Source organism: Sarcophilus harrisii, chromosome 1 (genome assembly GCF_902635505.1).
Source record: "Sarcophilus harrisii chromosome 1, mSarHar1.11, whole genome shotgun sequence".
In the NCBI taxonomy this organism is placed as follows: domain Eukaryota; kingdom Metazoa; phylum Chordata; class Mammalia; order Dasyuromorphia; family Dasyuridae; genus Sarcophilus; species Sarcophilus harrisii.
In genome coordinates, this window is record NC_045426.1 from 112,570,927 (window position 1) to 112,583,665 (window position 12,739).

Sequence of the window (12,739 nt, forward strand, 5' to 3'; positions counted from 1 at the left end):
TTTTTGTTTTATGATAGGAGGTTAAAAGTTAAAACATTTACCACTCTTGATGAATAGAATTATTCCTCTTCAGTATAGATCTCTCTTCCATCACAGTTTTAGTCATCAACCTAAAGTATAGAGAAGGAGCGATTGGGGATTTAAGAGAAGAAAATCCAAAAGAGAAACTGGGAATGTCCCTTTATAATCCTCTCCTCTCATTACCTTTTAGGCCCTCTTCAATGTAGCTTCTGAATACATTTTCCCTTATCTGAACCTATTATTTTCAGTTACCAAAAATCTCTAATTACTAGTTCTAATGACCTCTTTCCAATATTTTTCCTACTCAATCTCTTATCTGCATTAACTATTGATCAGCATTTACCTTGAATACCATTCTTCTCTATTTTTCTGTTCTCTCTATTTACTTTACTGCATCATTCACAGCCTTTCTACAAACTGTGCACATCTTCCAAGGCTCTCCCCTACATCCTTATTCTTTTTTGTGTCTATAGAGGCTCTCATTTGAAGATTTTATTAGCCCAAATGTTCAACGACCATCTGAATGCTAATGATTTCAGGATGTATATGTGTATGAATACATATGTATACACATACACACACGCACACACACACACCCACATTTATTTGTGTAGGCATACATATCCAATCCTGAAATCTAGTACCCTCTTAAGACAGACTGTCTTCTGGAATCAGGAAGACGAGTTCAATTCTGGCCTCAGATACTTAACTAGATATGTGATTGTGGTCAAATCATTTAACTCTGTTCACTTCCATTTCTCATGTATAAAATGAACTGGAGAACAAAATGGATAAGTATCCCAAGATCTTTCCCCCAAAAAATTGCAAATGGGGTCATGAAGAGTCAAACACAACTGGAATGACTTTCCAATAATGGCACCTCTTAACTACTAACTGCTGAAATTTTCAAAATATATGTCCTATAGGCATCTTAATATACTAAAAATAGAACATATTTTCTCCACCCCTTCAACCCACTCCAGTTCCAATCTATCCCTATCCTAATTTTTTCTTTTTCTTACAAAGCAATTAAACTTGTTTAGATCTTCATTACTTTTCCATTAAAATATTATAGTATCTTTCTTTTTTATTTGTTTTCTGTTTTAAATTCATCCCCCAAATAGTAAAGATAGTAATTTTCCTGAAACACAGTTCCTAAAATACGTTCCTAAAATCCTAAAATTCCTAACCATATTATCATATCCTAATCAATAAATTTCAGTGGCAAAATTAATAATTTATAAGATCAAATATAAATTCCTCTGGCATTATAAGCTCTTTATAATATGATTTCTTCCTACACTCCCAGTTCCCTGTCTTCTTACCTATTTTTACCCTCCAGGCATTTTTCATTTTACTTATACGTACTATTCTGCTTTTTGTTCCATATACATGATGCTCTATTTACACTTCCAGGATTTCCCTCATTTCTAGAATGTAGTGCATCTTCACTTCATCTGACTTCTTTAAAAAAAATAATCTCAAGCACAAATTCTTCACACATGCACATAACCACACAATGCATCATGCTCACACATATACATATGTGTATACTATATCCATATACATATGTATATATGTGTAGATAAATACATATACTTATGTGTGTATACATGTGTATGTGTGTGTATTCATACACCCTCCTTTTTTATGTTATAAGTCCCTCAAGGATAGGAAATATTTAACTTTTTTTTTTATTACCAATATATTGCAGTCTAATTCATAGTAATATTATTACTATTACATTATTACACATTACAATATACATATTACAATATATTTAATATTATTACATATTAAAATATTGATTAAACCAGAGAATTAATGAAAAATAAATATGGATTTCTGGAGTCATATTCTATATATATTATAGAAATGTGTATTTGAATGAAAAATATACAAATTCTTCATAAAAATAATTGGAATCAAATTAATTTTAAGCCAACCATAAAATTTTGCTATTGTTATTTGATATAAAAGGTCCTTGTCCAACAACCTATTCAAATATTATTCAAGAACCATTTCTATTTAATGATTAAAAATATTAAAGAAGGCTTCCATAATATTTAGTAAATTCTTTTTGGAGAATGTAAAGATATACAGTATGAGAAGATACATATGGGTTATGATCTATGCTCTTTTACTATCCTTTGTAATATTATATCATGCCATAAAAATGTATAATATTTCAGGCCTTTTCTTCTGCTGTCAAATATAACTATGTAATGAAGAATTTATATATAGCTGTTCATCAGTGGGTGCCTGAAAGTGAAGGGAAGATATTCATTCCAACAAGCTGATAAGAATCCAACTTTGGTTACTAAATTAATTGCACCACAACTCAACGCTATCCTTGGGCTATTTTTGCTAATCATTTATAATAATGCTGCATGGATCGTAGTCCACTACTCCAGTTTTCCTAATGATATGGTTTACCTCTAAAAGAAGATATCAGCTATTCAAGACAACTAGGAAAATATCTACATTTTTACTGCACCTCACCAAATTAACTGACATCACATGAAAATAAGATGAGTTTAACTAATAGTCATCCTCATGGAACTCTAACCAGTATGAAAAATCTGATCATATTAATCAGGACATATCAATCTATTTGTTGTTTTTTTAAATACATATATAACCTTTATTAAAGTACTTGAGAAGTCAGGCTAACAATGATTAAATGCCTACTATGTATTAGGGTCTATGCTAAATGCTGTGGATACAGAGAAAGAAAGAAGTCATATTTGCATTTCATTTTCAAGTATACAGTGTTTTTCTTTTGCCTCTTCAGACTACCGGGGTTTTATTTAAGTAAACTAAGTAACATAGATCAATTACTTATTGAGATAGTACCAGCAAAAAGCATTTTGTTTGTTTTTTAAGGAACTGCAGTGATTTGGTCCTGAAAAAGGCACTGTAATTGGATTATAATTGATTTCACATTTAGGCTGTTTCAGTAGGGCATATTAAAGTAGTTGATTTGAAAAGACTGTACTAGATATAATGCCTCCTTACGAGTTTCAGCAGAGGTTTTAAAGGCGACCATGGGATTGACTTTCTGAAGACATCTCCAAAGCACTGAGGTCATTGGATCAGTGATAGAACAGTATTATCATTATATATGCCCATGCTCGGAGACCCTGGCTACATTTACCAATGGGTCCATGATGACTGTTAATTGTATCTCAACAGATTAGCAGGTGACAATGGAAATTTCACAGATCAAAAAGCAAAACTTGCCACCTCCTTTAGCAGGTGTGGAATTCAAAGATCTCATGCCTTTGACTGCCACAAAAATTAAATCCACAGCTTCATTGTGTATCTGTAAAGATATTCCATGTTTTAGCCCCAAATCTAGACTTTTATACTTAATTTTCCAAAGTAAATATTTTACTGGACTCAATTTTATATATAGCTAATATGTCTTGGGGAAGCAATATATCAATATGACCTTCCAGCACAATGCATAAGAGCTGTTGTCAGCGTCAGAAATATCTGACCTCTAGTCCTACCACTGATATATAATTACTATGTGACCTTGGATAAGTCATCCTCTATACCTCAAGTATTTTTCTAAGAATGCAACTTTCTGACTATGTTTTGAGCTGCACCAGCAGAGAGCATTTCTTCCTTGAGCTTTTGCCTATACTAATAAAACTACAGTTTGGGATTAAAAAAAAAAAACAAACTTAAACATCTAGGGGTGTGGGTGTACATATATATATATGTATATATTATGTACATATATATATACTGAATACTGTATAGCTTTTACCTTCTATAATATAAAGTAAGTCACCAGATTTTTGAAAGTAGCTATTTTTTGAAGCAAATAATTTTCTTTCAGTGATTACATTTCTCATACATCTAAAAGATTGCATACATATGAATGAAATGCATATGATCCAAATTAAAATTCTGAAATTTTTAATCCTTATTTGTTCCTGTGAAAGAAATAATATTTCTTTTAAACACATTCTATTATGGGACAGGCAGTATAGTGGAAAGAAGGGCTGGATGGACATGTCTAGAAAAACCTGGGTTTGAACCCTGCCTTTGACATTTATGGGTAAGTAATTCAAACTTGTTGACTCTAGCTTTATTCTGTTTTAAAATGGGAACCATAAAACTGCACTACCTATTTCTCAGGGTTGTTGTGACATTCAAATAAAATAATAAATACAAAATCCTTTGTGAATCTTAAAATGCTATTAACTGTCAGTTATTATTTTAGAGGTCTGTTAACTTTTTCCAGTGATAAATATTGGCAAAATGTTGCCATATTTGTTTAATAAATATTGTTCATGTTACATTTTCAAATAATATATTTTGTAATACCTATGTAAAGAAGCTAATCTCTAAAAAGTTAAGATTGAATAGCAAAATAATTATTCCTTGGTGTAAAATCACCAAAAATGTATATAAAGTAGGGCTTACTCTAAGTCAAAGACCTATATCTCACAAATCTGGATTTCTCATTACATACACTGTACAAGTACCTCCACACACAAACTTAACACTTCTGGAGAATGAGTGGAAGAAAACTCCCTGAGAAAAGGAAGTGTTTTGCCTTACTTTGTGTCCTTAAAATTTAGCATGGTGATAAATACATAGGAAGAAACAAATAAGGATTAAATATTGCAGGCAGGATAATACTGTTCTTATACATTTTATTCATATATATGCAATTATTTAGCATTATGAGAAATGTAATCACTAAAAGATATTTAATACATGCTTATTAATTATTAGGTATCTACTGCTTCTTGTATTAAATTTACATGTAGTCAGAAACTATTTTATATCTTTCTATGTCTTATGCACTAAATTTGAATCATATTTTGTATTTTATGAAGTATTACAAAAAACCTTTGTACAAATAACAGCTTAAGATGATAAATTATTAAAAATTTAAAAGATGTAACTCTTGAGAAGTATATCTGTCACTGGGGTAGATGGGGTGCGGGGGGGCATCACATGGACTGAAGTCTGGTTCTGATATTATGACATCAAAGAAATAGACATTAAGGGGGTGGGAAAAGATATGTACTGGAAAAAAAAGGAAAAGGGGAGGAATAATGGGACAATTGGTTTACATAAAGATGAGCAAAAGATCTCTGATAATTCAGGGAAAGAAGGGAGGAGGTTGAACATTGTCTGAAGCTTGATTTTATCAGTTTTGGCTTTTAGAAAGAATAACTTAATCATTCAGTTAGGCATAGAAATTGATCTACTCCTATAAAGAAGTAGGAAGAGAAAGAGGAAAAGAAAAGGGAGGAACAGGGTAGAAGGGAGGGCTGAAATACTAGGAGTAAAGTTAAGAGAAAGGAGGAAGAGTTGATAGAAAACAAGGTAGTGGGTGCGATGGGTATAAAAACACTAGTAAGAGAAGAGGGAAGGAATGATGGGAGAAAAGGTAGTGGGTAGGGTGGGTAAAAAGAAAACACAGGACTAAGGACTGCGTGGAAAGAGAACAAAAGTATATACAGGGGAGAAATAGGTAGGAGGGAAATACAGAGTTAGTAATCATAACTATTAATGTGAATGGAATGAACTCTCCCATAAAACAGAAATGAATATCAGGGTGAATTAGAAAACAGAATTCTACAACATGTTGTTTACAAGAAAGACTTTTGACACAGAAAGACATAGACACAGAGTAAAGGCTGAAATAGAATTTATTATGCGTCAGCTGATGTAAAAAAACAATTCTGTGTAACAATTCTGATCTCAGATAAAGCAAAAGTAAAAATAGACCTTATTAAAAGAGATTAGAAAGGAAAACATATCTTGATGAAGGGTGCCATAAATAACGTAGTAGTAAAGGTATTTAATGTGTACATATCAAGTGATAGAGCAGACAGATTCCTAGACAAACCAGTTATAGGAAGAAATAGCAAATCTATTCTAGTGGAGTACCTCAATCTTCCCTCTACGAATCAGATTTACTACAACATGAAAAAGAAACTAGGGAGGTTAAAAGAATCCTGGAAAACCTAAATATGATAGAACCCCTGACTTTTTTTTTTCTAGGCAGGACATGGCACCTACACAAAAACTGATGATATATTAGCACATGGAAACTTTACAACCAAATGCATAAAGTAAGAAATAATAAATGCTTCCTTTTCAAACCACAATGCAATAAAATTATATTCAATAAAGGGCCAAAGAAAAACAGACTAAAAACCAATTGGAAATTAAACAACCTAATTCTAAAGAAAGAGTCAAACAACAAATCACAGAAATAATCTATAATTTAATCCAACAGAATGGCAATAATGAGACAACTTTTAAAACCTATGGGATGCAGCTAAAGCAGGTCTTAGGGGAAATTTTATACCTCTAAATAGCTATGTGAATAAAATAAAGAGGAGATCAATGAATTGATCATGCAACTAAAAAATCCAGAAAAAGAACAAATTAATTCCTCTCCTTTTCCAAATTAGAAAATTTGAAATTCAAAGGAGAGATTAATAAAATAGAAATTAAGAAAACTATTGAATTAATTAATAAAACAAAGATTTGGTTTTATGACAAATCAACAAAATTAATAAGCCTTTGCTTAATTTGATTAGAAAAAGGAAATTAAACAACCAAATCACCAACATGAAAAATGAAAAGGAAGAACTTACCACTAATGAGAAAGAAATTAAAGCAGAAATTAGGAGGTATTTTGCCCAATTATATGGCAGCAAATTCAACAATCTAACCAAAATGGATGAATATTTTCAAAAATTTCAATTGTCCAGGTTAACAGAAGAGGAAATAAAATACTTAAATAGTCCCATTTTAGAAAAAGAATTTGAACAAGTCATTCATGAATTCCCTAAGGAAAAAAAAATAAGGACAGATGGATTCACAAGTGAATTCTACCAAACATTTAAACAAAAATTAATTCTAATACTATGTAAATTATTTGGAAAAAATCGGTAAAGAAGGAATTCTGCCAAATTCCTTCTATGACATAAATATGGCTCTGGTATCTAAACCAGGAAGAGTCAAAACAGAGAAAGAATATTACAGACCAATCTCCCTAATGAATATTGATTCAAAAAATTTAAAAAAATATTAGCAAATAGATTACAGTAACTTATCAACAAGATAATTAACTGTGACCAAGTGGGATTTATACCAGAAATGCAGAGCTGGCTTTTTGTCAGGAGAACTATTACCATAATCAATCATAACAATAACAAAACCAGCAGAAATCATATGATAATCTCAATAGATGCAGAAAAAGCCTTTGACAAAACACAGCACTCTTTTCTATTAAAAAATATTAGAAAGCATAGTGATCAAATGTCCTTTTAAAATAATAAGCAGTATCTATCTAAAACCTGCAGCAAGCATTATTTATAATGGGGAGAAGCTAGATGCATTCCCAATAAGACTGGGGTAAAACAAGGATGTCCATTATCACCATTATTATTCTACATTGTGATAGAAATGTTGGCTTTAGCAAAAAGGAAAAAAAAAAAGAAATTAAAGGAATTAAAATAGGCAATGAGGAGATAAAACTATCTCTCTTTGTAGATGACATGATGATATACTTAGAGAATCCTAGAAAATCATCCAGTAATCTAATGAAAACAATTCACAGCTTTAGCAAGGTTGCAGGATATAAAATAAACCCACACAAATAATCACAAAGCCCATCAAGAAGAGATAGAAAGAGAAATTCCATTTAAAATTACTGTAGACAAAATAAAATACTTGGATTTCTACCTGTCAAGACAAATCTAAGAATTATATAAACACAATTATAAAACATTTCTCACACAAATAAAGTCAGATTTAAATAACTGAGAAACTATCAATTCATTTCAACAATAGGGACTTAGCCTAACAAGGGTTTAGGTTAGACGTCTGCTTTCATTGACATAGAGCATTCTAGATGAAGAAATTCCCCCTACACAAGAAGCTATCTCACCCCATGGAGGGAGCACTGAGCCTCAAGTGAAGAAGACCCTATTTCAAATCTAACCTTTCATACTAGTTGTGAGACCCTTAGCAAGTATTCCTCAAGTCTAAAATGGAAGCAATAATAGCATTTGTCTTAAAGGGTTGTTGTATAATCAAATTGTGTCATATTTATAAAGAGCTTGATACAAGACAGGCACTTTGTAAATGCTACCTATTATTATCATAGTAAGACTTTTTTTTAGCATTCAAATACATGAAACCAAGTAGATGTTCATTGATGAAAAAATATTCAACAAATGATACTCCAGCAATGTGATAGAATGTTATTGATTCATAAGAAATGGGGAATGTGAAGAATGCAGAAAGGCATATAAATGTATATGAAATGATGTCAAGGAAAGTAAGCAGAACCAGAAAAATAATAGACATAATGTCAACAGAAATATACACGGAAAAAAACAAAAAGAAACACAAAAATATGAGGTTATATAATTATGATGATTGAGCAAAGCAAGAAAACTTCTATAAAATGAAGACAAGGATAGCACCTACCTCCTAATATTTATAAGTAAGAATACTTGCACATATTCTTACAAGTATCAAATGAGATAATAAATAATAATGATAATAATAAGATAATAATACAATGTTTAGCACAGTGTCTGGTAACATAGTAGATGCTGTATAAATTTTTTTTTGACAATACTCTTTCCCTTCTGCTTTCCCCAGCAGTTTGATCAGATTGATAACTGTTCTGTAATTCCTATTCATAGGGCATTATCAGGATACATAGACTAGTTAAATGACTAGCCCAGAGTCCCATAGTCAGAAGGTCTCAAAGCCTGAACTTGAATCCAAATCTTATGATTCCAAGGCTGGCTATCTATACATTATGGTATATTGTCTCTCAGTAAATCTTTATTGAAGTGAATTGAATTGTATGAAATCAACTGACAACTCTAACTACTTGAGATAGTAAATGTGGGTACCTCTTTAGTTTTTTGCTTAGATCTGTGATTTTATCTGTATGGGAATACTCCTTAGTGAGGAAGAAAAGTTATTTCATTGAATTAGAAAAGGAGCTAACAAATTTATAGAATTGCTTAGAAAGCACAGAGACTTTAAGTGACTTGACCCTAGTCATTTCTGTGGTATGTTTCAAAACCTAAACCTTCTTAGATAGGTTATTTCTCAATAGTATTGTCTTTGGATTTCCATCCAATGCTAAATATGTCATGTTAACTTTAAATTTGATTTAATTTGAAAAAAATATGTCCTCAGGTCTCTTGCTACTTTATAAATTGTGACAAATGAAGACTTTTTGGTATATTAACTCTACCTCATGGTTTGATGAGCATTTGAAATAATCTTTTAAAATATAAGGTCCATGCCCCATTCTTTTTGTCCCTTACATAACAATTTCCTCAAATATTTTAAATAATGCTAAATTATGAGTTTCATTTGTGAAAGAAAAAAAAAAGACCTAAAACTGGAAAGGCCTTAACCCTTAATACTGATCTCTTAAGCCAAAAGTTCTCTTTTATTTTAAATTATGTAAATTTAGTAGAGCCAGTCTGTAATTTAGAGACTTCTTTATGACCTTCAGGGTATTTTATTTCTTGTTTAACAGAAGTAAAAGTATCAAGTGTTTCAAGATAGCAAAAATTTAATCAAAGAATCATTCTAACTTGGACTGCTATTGCTAGAGAAATTTTTCATGAGAGGTTAAAGAGAGCATTGAGTTTGTAAATGTGCAGAATCTGTTCACATAAACTGTGGGATTTTTCTTTCTTATTGTGAGGCAGCAAATGGACCCACAGTTAATGATTTCTCTAAAATGTTATTAAAAGAGTATTTCATTATAATATAAATAACTTCCCATTGATGTTAGATTGGTGATGTCTTTATATTTGAAAATGTACTCAATTAGGGGAATTGCTATTATCTGAATTTGCAATATTGCAAAGTTGCTGTTTTAAGCAACTGAAATTTCTGACTTGTCATTGGAAAAGTTTCTTTTGTATTCTCTTGGTCAGTTGAGTCCCTTAGAAGAATTCTCTCAGCTGTAAATTCAGGAAAAATGTCTTCCCATAACAAGTATATGACTGTTTGTGCTGATTTCAATGGTAGGGGAACAGTATTGATAATATTTCTTGGCTGCCCTTTTCACATTAAAAAAAAGTGTTTAAAAATCAGGTTAGAGGTGCAGTCCTAGACTGTTATGGAAATGAAAATTCAAAGCATTAAGGCATTGTAAAAGAGTATAAACATTGGAAATCTGTTCGAGATTCAGCTGCCAAAGATCCTCACTCTGTTGAAGAGTACTTCACCTGGAGGACAATTATAAACTGGAAAATGGATTCTAGATAGCTTTTCATTTTTCTAATCTTGCTTTTTTTCTGTTCTCTCTTTCCTTTCTTTTCTTCCCACAAACAGATTCAGAAGTTTCAGATTTTTAAAAATCTTTTTTCCTCAGTGAAAATCATTCAGAATATTAAAATACTAGGCATTGGAGGATAGTTTATTTTTTGAGGAAGTTCTTCATGCCATTAATTTATAAACCAAAATTTAAAACTGGGAATAAAAGGTGGAAGAATGAGTTTGAATTTGTGTACAAATAACTGGCCCCTAAGCCTTAAATCTATCTCATTTCTTGCAGATAAACTAACTCTTTAAATTCACATCATTCATTCTTTGAATAAGGTTTCCTGTCTGTCTCACTCCATACCACAGCAAAATAGACAAGTTTTTCATTTACAAATTAATACCTACTTTATTCATTATTGCTTTGAGATTTCAGTTTTTTATTAATCTATTTATCATATCAATAACAGAGAATAAGTAGTCATCTAGGTTATAGAAATTAAAAGGAGTTCCAAGTTAAAGATGTGGCAGCCTAAAAGAACTGGAATATTTTCCCAAAATAATATGAATAGTTTTTTATTCAATCAACTATACAAATGCATGCTATGTATGTATATGTGTGCATTTATGGATATCAAAATAAAATTTAACATGTGATCCACACTGCTACTTAGGAATCCTTATATATTCATCTTTAGTTGACTGCACAGCACATTTTCCTCACCTCATCCATTCCAATTATTTTTCCATGTTCTGATACTCACCAATCAAAGATCATAGAGCTTTAAAGTGGCAAAATGTGGACTCAAGTTCCAATCTTCTGCCTTCAAGACTATTTTTCTTTCTCACTTTAATGTGATTGTTTTTTATCCATTTTGTGTTACAACTTTTTGCTTGTTAGAAAGCAAGCATTTTGAAAATAGATTTTTTTATTTTTGCATATTTATTTATATTCATCTAAAACTTAACATATATTAAGCACTTATTAAATAGTAGTTGAATTATTGTTTGAATGATTAAATTTCCTCAGCTCCATGAAGTGATATCTATTAATCTTTGGGTTTTTTTTTGTTCTGTGCAGAACACAGTATCCTTTACAAGTGGGTGCATTTAAAATGTTGTTAAATGAACTTGAATTGAAGTTTATGCACTGAACTTGCAATGTCATCATGTTATTCATGTAAAGATTCATACTAGGAATTTGTAATAAAAGAAGAAAATTAGATATTTATTTGAGGATCATCTACATGGAAGTGATAACCAAATAGAACCCTATATAATTACCAAAGAGAAAAAAAATGGATTAAGAAGAGAAGACAGTTGAGAACACTAACTTGGAGAATCCTTTCAAATAGGGATCAGAGAATGGGAGAGGCACTAGCAAAACAGAGAGAAGAATAGAAAAATTCAGGCTCATAAAAGGCCTAAAAAGGATAGATTTATAAGAAGGGATGCTTGACAGTGTCAAAAACTATGAAAATGTCAAGACACTTCTTAGCAACTTTGAGTTCATAAGCCCTGATGTTTATCTAAAAAGAGTATAGTTTTGGTATAGAAATTCACTAGGGATCATTTAGAGAGCAGTTTCAGGCAAATGTAATAGAAATAAAGTCTCAGAGCCTAGAATTCATTTTTTTTTTGGGGGGGTAGGACTTTGTATAGTTAATGACCAGGTAAAGATACCAGGAGAACCTGCTGTTTTGTTTTTCAGTTATTTTCAATCATATTCGACTCTTCATAAGTCTATTTGAGATTTTTTGGGCAACAATACTGAGTTGGTTAGCTATTTCCTTCTTCAGCTCATTTTACAGATGAGGTAACAAAACAATACAGAGTTAATTGATTTTGCCATGGTTACCCAGCTAGTCTAAGGCCAGAATTGTACTCAGAAAGTTGAGCCTTCCTTACTCTAAGCCAAGCAATTTTCCCACTGTGCCACCTAATTGTTCTAAAAAAAATTAGCAAGTCCTTAAACAAATGCTTATTGAATTGATCTAAACTGAAATACTGGATATATCAAATGAGTTTGTGAGATATAAATAATGAATGAATGATTATGTATTCACTGTGTGCCAAAATGTACTAAAGCTACAACACTACAGAATCAAATGAACTAAAGCAAGAGACAGTTCCTGACCTTGTGAAGTTTACCTGCTATTGGACATTACATATGGGTTAAATAAATGTGTCTTGCAAAAGTTAAAGGGCCAAAGGAATCCACATTATTTTTATTGTAACCCTGCCCCTATAGAGATTATGTCCCAAACTAAATAATGAGACAATAGTGAAAGCAATTTGAAAAAATGAAAGTGATGCTAGATTTGGAGTCAAAGAATATTATTTAAAACCTAACTTTTCTACTTCCTATATGTAAAATCCTTAATAAGTCACTTCCCCTATGAGCCTCAGGCCTCTTGTTCTATAA

The 12,739-nt window shown here is 31.3% G+C and overlaps 1 long non-coding RNA gene across 2 annotated transcripts in view; it reads left to right on the forward strand.

Moving 5' to 3' along the window:
* LOC116420750 overlaps positions 1 to 12,739 on the forward strand; it is a 1,349,459-nt gene that overhangs the window by 960,079 nt on the left and 376,641 nt on the right. The window lies entirely within an intron of this gene.